Here is a 16,361-nt window from a genome sequence, read left to right on the forward strand (position 1 = left end):
GCTGGGTTTTGTCCACAGGTTGTAATTTGTTGACTCCTTTTCTAGAAAAATCTCTTCAAACCTGAAGACTCATTAGAATCACGAGAGGAACTTTTTAAGAACTTTATTTGTTTTTAAATAGGTAATTTAGATATTTCAGAAATTAAGATGGTGTACAAGGTCTCTATCCCACCCTTGTCCCCAAATATTTGTCACCCCCTGCTCCTTGTAGTCACCACTTTCGTCATTTTTTTGTGTATTCTTCCTGTCTTCCTTTATGCAGATATGAACAATATGAAAGCATAGTCTTGATTTTTTCCCCCTTCCTATAGTAATTACTCTGCCTGTTGCTTTTTTCCCTTTACCTATATCCCCAAGATCTTTCAATATCAGTGCAATCAGAGAGATCCTTCTCATCCTTTTTTAATGGATGCACAGTATTCTAGGCTGAGATTGTACCAGACTTTACTTAATGCAGCTCTTCTAGGTAAACATTTGGCTTGTCTCCAATCTTGGCTGTTACAAATTATGTAGGTGTGTGGGGCGCCTGGGTAGTGCAATCGTTAAGCGTCTGCCTTCGGCTCAGGGCGTGATCTCGATCAAGTCCCATATCGGGCTCCTCCGCTGGGAGCCTGCTTCTTCCTCTCCCACTTCCCCTGCTTGTGTTCCCTCTCTCTCTGGCTGTCTCTCTGTCACATAAATAAATAGAATCTTTAAAAAAAAATTATGCAGGTGTGAATAATCTTGCATGGATGTAAGTATAAGCTTGTGGAGGGATATCTTGGATGCCTACATCGCACTTCAAACCAATTAAATCAGAAATTCTGGGGACAGGTCCTGGCCATCCTCATTTTTACAAAGTCCTCGGGTAATCTTAATGTGTACCCCAGGATGATCAGCCTTGTAGCTGAAACACACCCCGCAAAGTAAGAGGGCGGTAGGGATCCTTTGAGTGGATTTTCCAAGCGGGACAATGGTTCTCAAGCCTGGCTACGCATCAGAGTCACTGAAGAGCTGTTTAAAAATACTCACATACAAGGCTCACCCCAGAAAAAGAAAGTGAATCATAACCAATGGGGGTAGAGCCCCCGCACAACTTCGTAAAGCTTCCTCCGAGGTTCTAATGCATGGTGGTCAGAGTTAAAACCCGTCACGCTGGGGGAAATGCACCTCCTTAAGAGAAAGGAGTTGTTTTCACAGTCAGACCTCTACCCATGCTTCTCCGCTGAGCTCTTCCGCTCACTTTCTGTCTCTCCATTCCCCTCCCTGGCCTCGTCTCAGAAAGTAATTTGGGGGTAGATCCAGAACAGAGGATGCATGGCGCGTCATGGTGAGTGCCCCCGGTGCAAGGGTGGGCTGGTGGGCTTGTCCAGCCCACAGGTAGCAGGAACATGAAGGGGACGCCTGCTGCCGGCGAGCCTGCATCACTGCCCATCCGTGAGCTTCCAGATTAATATTTTGCCAGCCCTTGATGAACTCCCGTTTCCTTCCGGCAGCCTCTCTTTCCCATCAGCAGAACTATGTGGCAAGTGATGAGGACATGGGTGCATACACAGAAACTTCTCTTTCCTCATCTTGCCTCGATTTCAATGAGTTGGCTTGAAATCAAGACATGACATGCTTTGGGCATTGCTTCCTCATTGTGTCCTGGGGAAGGATGTATTTTCGAAAGAGAAACAAAGAAATAGCACTTGATAATTGATTCTTGTTGAGTGCTTGCTCATGGAGCCCTTGCCCCAACTGCATGCTGTTTTATCATCCTCATTTATAGTGGAAAACTGAGGCTTGGGGAGGTTAAGAAATCTGTTCAAAGTAACACAGCCAGGCAGTTTCAAAGCAAGTGGATCTCAAAACCAGGGGTACACAGCTCCCACACCCAAGCTGTATGCTATACCATCTTCTTCCCGTAGGAGCTGAGAAATATTTCCTCATTTCTGTGAGCTACTTTAAGCCTACAGTATATTCTTGACAGTCGCCATCTTTGACGGAAACCAAAACGTTGTTGGCCTCCACCTTGGGGAGAAATAAAAGGAGTCTTTTACATTATCTGCCATGATTTCCAGATGAACTTTCTACACGAGGCAACAAGGACTGCTTTCCATCTCCAGTAAAATCATAGTGGCTTTTCATGGTATTGCACCCAAATGTTCCTTGTCAAGTTCCTCCTAAAACACCGCAAATGCCACCTGCTACAGCACGGTTCCAGTTACCTTTATAGTTGCCAGGTGCATAGAAGTGTTACCCTCGTTCCCTCATTTAACCCTCATTCCACCCTATTCAATAAGCAAACTGGGCTCCCAGACCTTAAATAACTTGCCAACATCACACTGCTAGGGAGTGGTGTATGGTCACCTTCAAATGCAAGTCTCGCTTGACACCCATGCCTATGCCCAGCCCATCCCCGCGTGTTTTCTAGGGAAATGTTCTTTTCAGCCCTGGTGCATCTTTCCACCTTTCTCTTACTACCCCGAAAGACATTCAGATGTTTGGAGTCTCTATTTCTTCTCCTACCCAAGCCAGAGAGCATTAGGACACCACATGCACAACCAAGCCCCGTCTTCCCCAACCAGAGCCAGAAGAATTCCAGACATTAGAATGGAGACAAGGAGCTGGAGTGAGAACCCAAGGGTTAATATTGCTATAGTGGGAAAGTTATCTGCTTTGTTGTACAACACAGCTTCCCAGCACTGCAGAAGGGGCTATTAGCATGCAAATGTACTTTGCCTCTTGCTCTTTAATGTTTTACTTCTCTTAATTGCTGAAACCGGTTGTAATTTCTGAGCACTGCTGGCTTCAGGGAAGTAGTTTCCACTAAAGGGATCTATCATTGCACCTGGAAAGATTTTTGAATTCTAATTTTATTAACCATTTGCGTGAGTCATTTTCTCTTTTTACCAAAAGGGGAACAACAACAACAAAAAGTCCAGGTTGAAGTTAGAAACCTTCTCGTTTTGCCTTAGTCTGATTTAGTGCTTAGCTTCCCCTGAATTCCTTGGTTTTGAGTTTGACGTTCCAAATAAGAGACCAGAAATCATATCTGATATTTGATGAAGGTAAGAGGGAGCTTATTAAAGATCTCAGGTATCAGATCCCTGGGAATGAATTTGTAATGAGGAATCTTTCTGAGGGCTACCTGGATTGGAGTATCTTCTGTTCTCTTATTCAGACGGGATTCCAGATGGGTGCATTATTTCTCTGGTGCTCTCTGATGCCCAAACTACTTCCCGTGAAGTAGAAAGGACTGGAGAGCCTCTGTCATGGTAAGACACATGTTAGCCCGAGCAAGACATTCTCAGCCAGTTTAAGGAATAATTGCCTCCCCCTCCCCCTTCACCCATGCATCCCAACTGAATTTTTTGGAGACAGTCTGAAACCAGAAGTGGGCTCTAGAAAGCAAGTCACTCTTGTTGACCCTCCCCAGGTGCCACTGTTGGCCAAGCCATTCTGCGTCCCGGAAGTATGTTACTAAGCAATTCGTGGAGACCATTAGCCTGACGTGGCACTTCTTTCTGGTTGAAAAGCAGTCTTACGGAGGCTGAAACCTGGCAGAGGCCATCACTCCGTGCAGATCCAGGACCACGGTATGCAGAGGTGGGTACTGGAGAGAAGGTGGGAGCAATGCGGTGGCATCCTATGTGGGGAAGGAAGCAGCGCCCAGTCTGCCCCACCTGGTGCACAAAGTCGATATTAACATTCTACCTCTGAGGGACGCACGCACGCTCAGGGGCATCTTCTTGCCGCGCTCTGTAGAAGAGATCATCAGGGCCTTTTACTGACAGCCCTTTATCCACTGCTTTGTTATTTAGCTTGCAGTTGGATTCTGAGTTTCTGGGAATCCCAAGTGCAATGAGAAATGGTGGAGAGCCACGATCTCGTGCCTGGCCGAACGAAAGGGCAACACAGGCACAACCGTAGAGCGAGGGCCAGCCCGCAGGGCGTTCCTTTTCTTGTCTTCCCACGCACACTTCTCTGCATCCCCATGAAGCCCTTCCTGCCCGGTGTGTGAATGAATGCACAGAAAAGAAAACCACAACAGAAAATAGATCGTGAGCTTACCCGTTGATTTATTTGTGGACACATTTTCAGGGCTGGGGGATGGTAACATCTGAATGGGCTGAAGTTAAAGCAAAAAGAGGCTGTGGCAGAGCTGAGTTCTGGACGGAGCTCTGGAAGAAACCAAAAAGAAGGTAAGAGGACCGTACTCCCACGGCAAGGAGGCTGGAACATCTTAAAGGCGGGAAGTGACATTAGTCCACTGTCTCAAAGCCCACCTTTTTATATGCCTTTTTAGTGGTAGTTGGGAGTGGGGTGATGGTGGGCGGAGAAAGGCTGTCCCCTTTCTTTGCACCTCCTTTGTACCAGGCACTTTGCATTCACCGAGGCTGCTGAGGAATTCCTGGTGTAAGTTTTATCTCCATTTTGCATTAAAAAGACACAGGTTCAGAGAGTCCTCCAGACGCTCCAGGCTACAAGACCACAGAGACAGTGGCAGAACCAGGGCTTACATCAGTTCTCCCTGAGTCGCAAACTTTCCCCGCCACACCACACCCTGGACATGCGTGGAATCTTCCATCTACCCTGGCAGAGCCTCAGAATAGAAGTGCTGGTGGGGAGGGCTCCCTAGAAGGTGGACTTAGTCCTAAGTGGCCTCGCTCTGTCCCCAGCCACCCACCAGCGTTTCCCCTCCCCAACAATTTCACCTTGTTTCCTTTGGAGAAAACATGACTTTTCCCATTGATGAAACTCCAAGGCCAACAATACACCCATTGCAAGCACACCCCACCCTTTTCCCCAGACCAAGCTTTAAGGCTGGCTGTTCCCTCCTATCCCCCACCCCACCTGCCTTGACCTTCCTTTGCAGGGGAATTTTCTGCATGACAATGTCTGGCCCCCGCTGCCCGGAGCTGCCCTTTTGCTATTAGCACCTAATGAAAATGTAACTGTATTTAACCCCCCACAGTCCCAGATTAGCAGGAGAGAGACCAAGTGGGTTTAATTCCTTTGTATGATAAGGATCCCGCTCTCCATTTGGACGGTCCAGCCCCTTCTCCCTGGAGAGGACGCAGAGCTGTGCAGGCCTTGCTCGGACCTCTCAGCTGTCCGGGCACAATGGGGAAAGTATCTTTTGTGGCATTAACGGCTTTGGGGAGGGGAGAGGGGAGGGTACGGGCTGGTGGGGAGGGGTGCAGTTGAAGAGGAGGAGAACAATGTGTGAGAAGCTGAGGCTGTGGGTTTCCCACACGGACCAATATGTCCCCCCCACCCCCCTCTGGGAGAGACAGATCTGCAGCGACCAGCCCACAGCTGATCCCGCCTTGATTGGCTTTTTTTCCCATTGTGCTCTCAAGGGACGAAAATCCTTTTGTGGCGTGAAAGGAGAGGCGTTCCTGCCATCCCCTCCCTCGAACTGATTGGCTATGTCACAAGATGGCCAAATCCACCCGGATTAATGTGCGGCCGACCCGGCCCAGAGTGAGGATGTCTGAGTCCGCCCCTTTGGGCCAGCGTGTCTGCTGCCCTGGGAGCAGGGGAGGGGGACCCCGAGGGGCAGGCCACCACCTTCTTCATATTTATTATTCTCCCCACCCCCCGGCCCCGCGGGGATGTTTATTCATGGGCCACATCTGCTGGCTGGCAGGCGACATGTCTCTTGTTAGAATGCCTGGAGTCCCCAAGGAGCCAGGAAAGTGGGGCACATTCCTTAGGACCTGCCTCTTCGCTTGACTCACATCATCCTTTGGCTTTTGAATCCACCTGTAATCTTAGCCCTCCCCACCGCCCAGTTCCCGGCCTTCACCTGCCCAGAGCTTCTCCCCTGGAGAGTCTGGGTTCTCTTGGCTGCCTCCTATTCCCCGCGCCGGACTAGAAGGAGACTGCTTTCTCTCTCTGCCCCTTGCGCCTCTCTTGCTTCTGCCTGAATCACATGTCTCCCCGTGGTTTCTTGTAGATCAATCCAGGCCTTGAAGAACCAGCTCGGATTTTGTCTCTCTGACTCTCCTAATCTGGAGGGGAGATACACACACACACACACACACACACACACGTATATATATTTACCTCTTTCATTGTGTGTACCGTTCTCTACCATAAGTAATCATGACTCCTCTCAGAACCTACAGGGTCTTGAAGGACAGGCTTTGTCTCTGGTTTACCTTCGTCGCCTCACCTGCCCGCACCTAGTGCCAATTCATTAGGTGTGTACTTGGGACGCGTCACTCTGCACCTGCCGGGAGAATGAAATGAGCAAATGCAGCTGGACCCCAGGTCTTGGACCTCTCTTTCAGACCTGTCATGGGCACTGGGACTAATCTAGAAAGTATGCAATTGCCTTTTTCCCCCATTTGTAACATGACACAAGTTTGCTTCAACATAGCTTTCCGTTTGTCTGTCCTGTACGTGGTTTTAGCAGTAGTGGCCATTGGTGCCTGACATTTCCAAGGACGAGAGGGAAAGGGAAGATGGGGGAAATAGGAAGGACCCAACACAAAGAGGATGGAGAGACCCATGCCCAGATTTGAGGGGACGGGACACTCAGTCGAGCCACTCCCAGCTCTGTCGATAGGACCAGCTCTAAGAACTAAGCCACCCTCAGCTGTAGGACCAGGCTAATAAGTACTTCTGTGTCACAGCTGGGAATGTCTTTGCTATTTCCTATGATAATCAGTATTTGGTTTTGGGAAATGGGACACCCTCCAACATACTTAGGAATATAGGCAAAGAGGGAAAATAGGAAAAAAATGAGAGAAGTTGTAGTATTTTTATGGACAAGCCCCATCAAATCATTACAGGTTTTGAGGGAAGAGGTAATAGCAGACCAGGCTGTGTGGAGTTACATGATTTCAGCAGTGCGATCAAGGATTCAGATGAGACAGTAGCTAGTTCGAGATGTGAGTGAGGAGTGGTCAGTGAGATCCTGGCAAGGGGTGGTGGGTGTGGCTTGTAAGTGGGGTGGCTGACTTTAGAATGATAAGTAGGACATCTTTCAGGTACGCAGTTGAGGGACTAGAAGAAACCAGAGAATTGGACTGCGATTGGCCCAGGGACGCTTTTACCTCTAAGCACTGCTTAAATATTGCTGCACTCTATCAGTCATTTACACGTTAGCATGAACTGATTCGAGCAAATGGCCATTCTTTTCAATCTCAGCTGACATCACCCGCCCTAGGTTATGGGAACTGGATTACCAGGAATAGATGTGGGAAGGCTGGAAAAAAGGCTAAGAAAGCCCTAAGATCCTCCAAGAAAGGATCCCAGGAGGGAGAAAAATGCAGAAAGGCAGGGGTGTGGCTTTGGAGCAAACTCCACCCCCTCGATAAAAAAAATTTCCTGAGAGCATTCCTATTAGGGTAATATGACTTTTTCACCTCTTTGTTCCCACAACAAAACAAAAAAGTCCCATGAGTTCTTAGTTCCAATTAAGCTGGACCAAATACTATTTGGAATACAATCTATCCGCGAACTGGGACCAGTGCATTAGACTGAGCCTGGGAGCTGAAGTCAGTGGCGGGGCGGGGGGGTGGACAACGACACGTGGCTCCGCCCCTGAGTGTATGCGGTCCTCCTCCTCTGGTTAATGCACAATCCCAGGGCTTACACGCACCACACCTCCCACTGGGTTTGCCAAGGGGGACTTGCAGCAGTGACCCGGGGGCGTTAAATAAAATGCAAGTCTGGGTCCCCAGCCAAGACCTGCCTCTTCAGAATTTGAAAGTTGGAGGGCCCTGGGAATCTGCATTTTAACAAGTACCCAGGTGATGCTTAGGCACACAGGAGTTTGAGAACAATTGCATTGAGTAGAAGAGCTCATCCAGACCCTCCAGAAGTGCACTGCGGACCCCGCCGCCCTCCCGAGGACACGAGGACACGCTGAGCTGTAGCGAAGCTGACGTGGGAGCTCGGAGTTAAGCAGCCATAGGGGTGACGAACACTTAAAAAGGAAAAAAAAAAAAAAATCCCACTTTCAATTCAATTAATTAATTCTAAGAGCCTACTTATTTTTTTTAAAGAGGACTGGTTTTTAATAGAAAAACGTTAATATTTGCACATGGAGATTCATCTTCCAAGGCATAGAAGGGGGAAAGGCAGGTTTGTGAAAGTGATGGGGTAACGGAAATGTTGAGAAACGTTTCTTTTTAAAGATAAAATGTTTGTCTCTGGAATGAATGTCGCTGGTTGCCATCAAAGGGTTGGGTGCATCTCTCTGAGTAGGCTTATGCAAACTTCCATGCTTCTGTTATCCGCTCACCTGCATCGATCTATAAGTAAGGCATTTATTCATAGCTTTCTAAGAACTCAAGCGTCAGGACACAGTTTTATCTGAGAGGGAATTTTGCAAAAGTCGGGCTTTACTCTGGATGTTTATGCCTCCGTTTCAAAGCGAGTTGAATTAGGCTTTCAATGGTTGGGGAGAAGATGGCGCAGGGGTTCTGTTAGGAAAAGATCTCAGACAGATTTTGGTTTATCAAAAGGAAGCATTAAAATTGGCATTATTTCTCTCAATTTAATTAGATAGCCACTTTATAGCTAAACATATATATTTTTAAAATAAGAAGAAGCAGGTGCCTGGATGGCTCAGTCAGTTACGCATCTGACTCTTGATTTCAGCTCAGGTCTTGAGTTTAAGCCCCATGTATTTAAAAAAGAAATAAATGAAATAAGAAGAAACAACTTTCGTTCTGTTCCTAGTTTTAAGAAAATCTGCATACCTCTTGTGAAGGTCCAGTTCGAGCTGAGTTAGCAGTGTCCTAATGAGTTACTTCTCAGTAAGGTGCATGGGTTGGAAACAACCTCCTAGGACAGAATTTATAACCCAAAGTCAAAAACCACAGTTTTCAAAAGCAAGCATTCGAATGAAGCAGATTCCTATAACATTCTTTGTCTCAATGGTTCAGAATGATTGTATGGAGTACAAATACCGTAACCCTCAAAGTTGCTTTGTAAAATCGATGTATGTTCCTAGGTATTATTTTCTGTTTACCACAGTTAAACACAAAGTTCTTTGCCTTTTTATTGAAGTATCAAAATATACATACCGAAAAGTGTTCAAATTACCAAGGCGAGCTGCTTGATGGATTTCACGAACTGAACAGACCGGGTAACCAGCCCTCAGATCAGAAACAGAACTGTAGAAACCCCTTCATGATTCCTTCCAGTGACTCCTTCCCCCCCTTCCCACGGAGGGAAGCCCCTAGCTTGACTTTTAACACTATCAATTTGTATTGCTTATTTTTGAAACTTACATAAATGAAATCACACAATACGTGTGGTTTTGTGTCAGGCTCCTTGTCATCCAGTCTGATTGTTGCATAAAGTCAGAGACTGTTTATTCTCATTGTGGTAAAATAGTCCATTGTGTGAAAATACCACAATTTATTTTTCCATTCTGCTGTGGATGGACATTTGGATAGGCTCCAATCTGGGCGATTATAACTGGAACATGCTTAGCGTTTAAACAGTCAAAAGCAGGTCGACAAAGCTTGCAAGATGAGTACATTTTTTTAATTGAAAAAATTCTAATTTTTGAAAGACGATGCTAAAAAAAAAAAAAAAAAGCCCTCCCAAGTTGCAAACGTGTCCTCGTGCTAACATGTTGCACCATGGGAAACAAAAAGAAATTGTCCGTCGTCTCCAGAGGTATGATCTAAAATAGGCAAAACGTTAGCATGAAAAAAGACATAGAAGATACAGAAGTGCTGAGTGAGCCGGGAAGATGACATAAAGGTCACTTATTGAAATACTCACAGTTTGCACATGTAAATTTTTATTTAGAGCTAGTAACATACTTTGTACTACGGGTGCCTCTAGGGGACTATATTTGCCCTTGGCCTGGTTTGCCCTGGGAGCCCGGTAATGCTGGACTTCATGAGAACCGCGGACTGGGCTCACCCTCCCGTTCCCAACTCTCAGGAGCCAGTGCTCTCTCATTTCTGCTTTGCTGAGAGATGTGCTTCACGAGCCCCTCTGCGAAGTTGCTTTGCATGTGTGTACCATAGTTTCTGCTGTGCCATAACATTGTGCCCATGACCGTGGTTGGCTCCGCGCTGACCCAGCCTAGACTCTACTTTCTCACTTCTTTACTCAGCTCCACCCGGTAACTGGAACCACTTCCAGTGCTCTGTGTCCTCTGCCCCAAGCCCCCAAGGGTGCAGTCTGCTTGGTCCAGCTGCTCTTGTGCTCACTTGGTGAAGTGGACGGGTTGCCTGTGAGTCAGGGGATGCGGTCGACTATTATTTGGGTTGTGGGTCCAGATGACCGGCCTGCGTATCGGGGGGCGGGGAGTGGAATTAGCTAAGAGATCCCTTCCAACCTGAACATTCTGTGAGCCCAAGAATGGTGGCACCATCCATTTCTGGCACGGGGAGCAGGAAGTCCTTTGGGGACACTCCACTCACTGCCTGGAGAGACCTTCAGTTGTCCTTCACCATTATCATTATCGGTGATTTTGATATTGAAGTTCCATGATTCACTTACTAATTTTCCATTTTTATCTAAATGCACCATTTCCTTTCAGGCCAGACACAAAAAACACTGCTCAAGTACCCACAAGGGGTAAGAAGTGCATGTGGGGGGTAGTAAGTCTGGAAGAGACTTCACCGAGCCCTGTTTAGACTGGCGCTGGGGAAGTGATTTCAGGTCCCCATGCTCCCTGGGGGCCCAGCTCTAAAAAATAATGACACTGTCCAAAGAGCAGCAAACGTGTTCCTGGCTCTAACTGAACTGTGTGGGTCCTTTTTTTTTTTATGGAAAAGATACTCTGATTTAGAACATTGGTTCTTAACACTATTTTTAAGTGTACGTATGCATCCACATGTACATGAACATATATGATGTACGTATATACATAATGCATGCCCATAATTAAATAGGGTGGCAAATACACAAATACATATATGCATACATATATATACATATGTGTGTGTTGTGTACATATGTGTACAGATAATTTTATTTTTATTTATTTTTATTTTTTAAAGATTTTATTTATTTCAGAGAGAGAGAGAAAGAGAGAGCATGAGCAGGTAGAAGGACAGAGGGGGAGGGAGTAGCAGACTCCTCACTGAGCAGGGAGCCCGATGTGGGGCTTGATCTCAGGACCCCGGGATCATGACCTGAGCTGAAGGCAGATGCTTAGCTGACTGAGCCACCCAGGCGCCCCTTATTTGTGTCTTCTTCAACTTCTTTTATCAATGTGTTATCACTTTCAGTGTATAGGTCTTTTCTCTCCTGGGTTAAATCATATAAATTATTTCATTGCATTAATATATATTTTATTAATATAAAATATATTACTATAATTTATTATAGTAACATTTAATATTAATTATACTCATATGTAATTTTGTACAAAAGCAGAGTGGTTCTCTGAGTCAGTACGATTTGCCATCTCATTTAATTCCCGGAACGTTGGCGCTAGAAGGGATCTCTTTGCTTTTATAAAGAGAAATTGAGGCATAGAGAGGAAAGATGACTTGCCCAAGGTCACAGAGCAAGCAAGCAAGAGCAAGAAGGACCAGACTTCCGGTCTTTAGCTTTTAATCTGTCAGCCCTCTGCCCCTCGTGCTTCTTCCCCACCATGGCTTCCCCTAAGCAGTGGGATGGAGAGGGTTAAACTCATGGGCAGGCAGAAAGAACCAGCGCCAGCTCCCCCGTGATCGCGTGTGCTGGAGAAGCCCACCAAAGGGGGCTATGGAAGGGGTGTTTTTTACTCTTGGGAGGAGTGGGCGTCTCTGCGGTGCTCTAATGTCAGGACTCTGGGAGGTGGACCAGTTAGCCGCCATGGCATTAAGGCAGGAACTAGGCATTTCTCTCTACTCTGTATTCTCAGTGCCTGTCCGAGTGCTCAGAGCAAACCAGGGTTCCAAAAACGTTTTCTAAGTCAACTTTCTTATGTAATTATCTTTCAAATAGAAATAATGGTGGGGTGGGTTTATATTTTAAATTGTCATCGTCATCCATGCATTGGCACAGGTGCATGAATGAAATGTTTGGAGAGCAGGCTTTCTATCAGGCAGAGGGAGATAGTGTGAAATCACTGGCTTCTGGGAAATGGGGAGGGAGAACAAGTACGGACCAGGAAGACAGTATCAACAAGGACAAACGTGGTGTGTTTCACAATTTGCACCTAAACTCTCCCAGCCCCCAGGGCCACGGTGGCTGGGAGAGATTCCTCTGCCAGGGGCTAAGCTCGTGCCCCACAGGTAATCCTTCCTGGGTATTTGTTCATTTCCGATTTTCCCTGAGTTAATAGATGCTTCCTTTCTTTACCTTATTGGCTTTAATGTCATAATTAAGACATATTTTTCAGCCATGGGTTCTTATCTATGACACACTGGTTACCACCACAGGTCCTATCCCCCTGCACCCTGACACGGGTCTGCTGGTTCCTTCAACCTGTTCCTTAGCTTCCCCCACAGTATGACCGTTTGTTGAGCCTTTCCTCCTGTCAGGTTCCATGTGTATGTTCGATTTCATCTCCTTCACATGACAGCCTTGTGAAAAAAGTAGGTAGTTTTTTTTCCCCAATATTTATTTATTTTTGAGACAGAGAGAGAGCGTGAGTGGGGGGTGGGGGAAGGGGGCAGAGGGAGAAGCAGGCTCCACACTGAGCAGGGAGCCCAATGCGGGACTCAGTCCCAGGACCCTGGGATCATGACCAGAGCAGAAGGCAGATGCTTAACGGGCTGAGCCACCCAGGCGCCCAAGAGTAGGGACTTGTTTCCACACCTTATAGGTGAAGAAATTGAGCTTTCCAATCCAGTAAGTGGCTGAGTTTGAATTCAGATCCTCCGTGTCTGGTGGTAAAGTCCCGGCTCTTTGAACGACACCACGTACGGTCTTGCCCTGTGAATTCTTAAATTCTACAAACCTCCATTAACACCACAAAGTGGCCGCTGGTGGGTCTTCAACAATCCAGTCTTACTCAGATCTGCTATTCGCTATTCCTTCCAGGCTGGACACATCCTCACAGTCCCAGCACCGGGCCAGGCGTGCCACACCTCTGCTCTCCTGCTAGTCACTGAGGCGTGTCAGTAACTGTCAGTGTCTTTTCTTGGCATCCACCAACATCAGTTGGAAAGTTTCTCTAGATTCAAGAGCTGAGCTGACATTTTATTTTTTATTTATTTGTTTTTTTTTTAAGATTATTTATTTATTTATTCGACAGAGATAGAGACAGCCAGCGAGAGAGGGAACACAAGCAGGGGGAGTGAGAGAGGAAGAAGCAGGCTCATAGCGGAGGGGCCTGATGTGGGGCTCGATCCCACAACACCAGAATCACGCCCTGAGCCGAAGGCAGACGCCCAACCGCTGTGCCACCCAGGCGCCCCTGAGCTGACATTTTAAAATGAAATCTAGGAAAAGGGATTTGATTATAACTTTGATGTCATTGGGCAACAGTGAGTTGGGGGGAGAGAAAATCCTGATTTGGGATGTGCTTGTCATTCGTTCATCGATCATGCATGCATTCAACCCACCAGACATATTAAGCATCACCCAACCTGGACACCTCAACCGAACTAAGATACCAGCATCTTCAGGCCCCAGTCTGACAACCCTGTGTAGGATGCCACACACTGAACAACTTGAAAGGACTTTGGAGGGCACTTGGGTGGCTCAGTCAGTGAAGCTTCTGCCTCCGGCCCAGGCCATGATCTCAGGGTCCTGGGATCAAATCTCGCATGGGGGGGGGGGTCCTCTGCTCAGCAGGGAGCCTGCTTTTCCTTCTCCCTCTGCCCCTCCCCCCTGCTCATGCTCGCTGTCTCGCACTCTCTCTCAAATAAATAAATAAGATCTTAAAGAAAGGACTTTGGAGGAAGGTGTGAAGGCGCCAACTGCATCTTGCAGTCACTGTCTTAATCAGCAGTGCTAGGTTAACCTGCATTTAACGAGTCCCCTTCTCTCATTTATCTGCCTCTGCCCTTTCTCAGATCCATAAACAGTGCTGACAAGCTTGCAGGCATTTCTGCTAACAGCAGACTTATATTCCAGATTAGGAAAGAAACAAAACAGTTTGACCCTAATGTTCAGGGCATGGAAGGTTCATCATTCCCTCCCCCCAATTTATTTATTTATTTATTTCCAACACTGACCATGAATCCATTACATCATTACATAATAACATCAGAATTTTTTTTTAAAGATTTTATTTATTTATTTGACAGAGATAGAGACAGCCAGCGAGAGAGGGAACACAGCAGGGGGAGTGGGAGAGGAAGAAGCAGGGTCCCAGCAGAGGAGCCTGATGCGGGGCTCGATTCCAGAACGCCAGGATCACACCCTGAGCTGAAGGCAGATGCTTAACGACTGAGCCACCCAGGCGCCCCCTGAATTTGTTTCTCTTCCTACTTTCTTTTTCTTTTTTCTTTTTTCTTTTTTCTTTTCCTGGGGGGGGGGGGAGGGACTCATCTTTAGGCAACATTTCTTGTCAATCAGTCCTGCCAAGGCAACATTTCTTGTCAATCAGTCCTGCCAAGGCAACATTTCTTGTCAATCAGTCCTGCCAAGGCAACATTTCTTGTCAATCAGTCCTGCCAAGAAGGTGTTAAGGGAGAATAAAAGACGTTCCCAAAAAGAGCAAAGAAAATGGAACTATTTCTGGGAGGTTGTTCTCCTGGAGCAGAGTGACGGGGAGGCCGGGATCAGTAGCTACCTGGATGCTTGTGGAGGGAAGAGGACCCCCCCCCCCCCCAGGACGCAGATGACGGGACAGGCATTTCTGTGCAGGTTTCTCCCTCGGACCCCCACGGTATCAGTGAGATTGGTGCCACCTCCAGATTTTCACACAGGAGGAAACTGAGGCTCGTAGAGGGTAGGTGATTGGCATAAGGTGCTCAGCCTTCAGGGTGGAGTTCCCCAGGATTCCAGAACTAAGCCCTGATCAGCGAGCCTTGCATGAAATGAAACAGGAACAGCCAAATCTGCGTTCCCAGACTGAGCCTCCGCTGTGCCTACAGGCCCCCCCTCCGTGCACCGGAGCCCTCTTTATTGCCCCGCCACACACACACCTGAGCAACAGCCTCCAGCCCCTTACTCTGATGGCAAGTGGGGACCTCGAGCAGCAAATGCCCCTACACTGCGGCCAAAGCTCTCTGGACACGGCGGGCTGGGGGTTTTCGATGCGACTGGATTTTCCCAATGGAGGTGACGTGGCCTCGGAGGCCCCGTGGGAGGGGCGGTGGCGGGAGGCGGGCAGCCAGGCCGGACTGGGACTGTGTGAATGTGGCCGGCGCATTGTTCCTCAGCTTTGTGCTGCGGGCCTCGATGGGGCCGATTTAGAAATCCTAATCAGGGAGCGCTCAGGGCTTCCCGGGTGTGACATAACTTGAGCGGCTCTGGGGGATTCTTTGTTCTCGATGACAGCTGACTCGGTCTCCAGTGGGAACAGTGGGAACATAACCCCACATCGCAAGCCCTGGCAGCTGCCGCCTTAACTCTTTCTTGCCCACCTCGGGGTCCCCTTCTTGCCTGCTCCTTCGGCAGCGGGTCAGCTCTTAGAGTCACCTTGCTGCGGGGCGGGGGGGGGGGGGTGGATGCTGACGGGGGGAGGGGCGCGCCTCCAGCGCCCCCCACCCTGCACAGGCCCACTCTGCTAGCTGGAGAGGCTGCCTGCCCAGACTTTGGCGCCGAATGTGACCATTCACCTCTCCACAGGGGCTGGGGTAGATTTCTTTCCACCCTGCAGAAGGGACTGCAAGCAGAGAACAGGGATCTGAAAAGCACGCGCACACTCTGATCTACAAACGGAGCCAATCAGGTCAGGAAATCTGACGAGAAGGCCATGACGCAAACTCGTAAGAGCAGTGGGTTTGGAGCCAGGTGGACCCCGTGCGGTGGCGAGGTTACGGACATCACGTTGGTGGTTTCCTCCCCCGGGCCTCCCCGTGTCCATGATGTAAGGACGGCCCCGCTGGACCGTGGGGAGGAGCACGTGAGCTCACGCACGCGCCCGTCGGTGGTGGGCGTTACTAGATGGCCGCTGCCGTTGCCGTGATACCGGAAACTTCCTCCGGAGAGAAGGTGCTGCTACCCCAGGATGCATGGGAGGGGTGAATGCTGCGGACGTCTCTTAAATTAAATCATTATTAATTTCCTCTTTGGTGATGAGCTAGCAAGGAAAGGGCTAGAAACCTGTATCTGACACCAGATCAGTTCTTCATTCCAAGACCTTTGAGTGCCAGTGCTGAGTGGGCACTGAGGGTAGCGGAGGTGACAGAGACGCAGACCTACCTGGTCTCAAGTGGCTGAGAGGTAAGGGTGGCGTTGCATAGCGAGGACCCTGGGTTGCAAATATAGGAACGCAACTCCAATTAGCATACCTCAAAAAGGGAATTGAAGAATACTACCGTAGCTCATGGAATCCAAGGAAGAGTCGGACAGCGATGCAC

At 48.1% G+C, this 16,361-nt stretch overlaps 1 long non-coding RNA gene across 2 annotated transcripts in view; it reads left to right on the forward strand.

Moving 5' to 3' along the window:
• The window catches only part of LOC123803115 (uncharacterized), a 153,958-nt gene that overhangs the window by 124,549 nt on the left and 13,048 nt on the right, over nucleotides 1-16,361 (forward strand). For both annotated transcript variants that reach the window (XR_015721248.1, XR_015721249.1), the window contains 2 exons: nucleotides 3,401-3,570; nucleotides 4,066-4,166. This is a non-coding gene — a long non-coding RNA (uncharacterized LOC123803115). The remainder of the gene's footprint in view (nucleotides 1-3,400; nucleotides 3,571-4,065; nucleotides 4,167-16,361) is intronic.

The sequence above is a fragment of the Ursus americanus genome, chromosome 23 (genome assembly GCF_024610735.1).
Source record: "Ursus americanus isolate L20-20 chromosome 23, mUrsAme1.1.p, whole genome shotgun sequence".
In the NCBI taxonomy this organism is placed as follows: Eukaryota; Metazoa; Chordata; class Mammalia; order Carnivora; family Ursidae; genus Ursus; species Ursus americanus.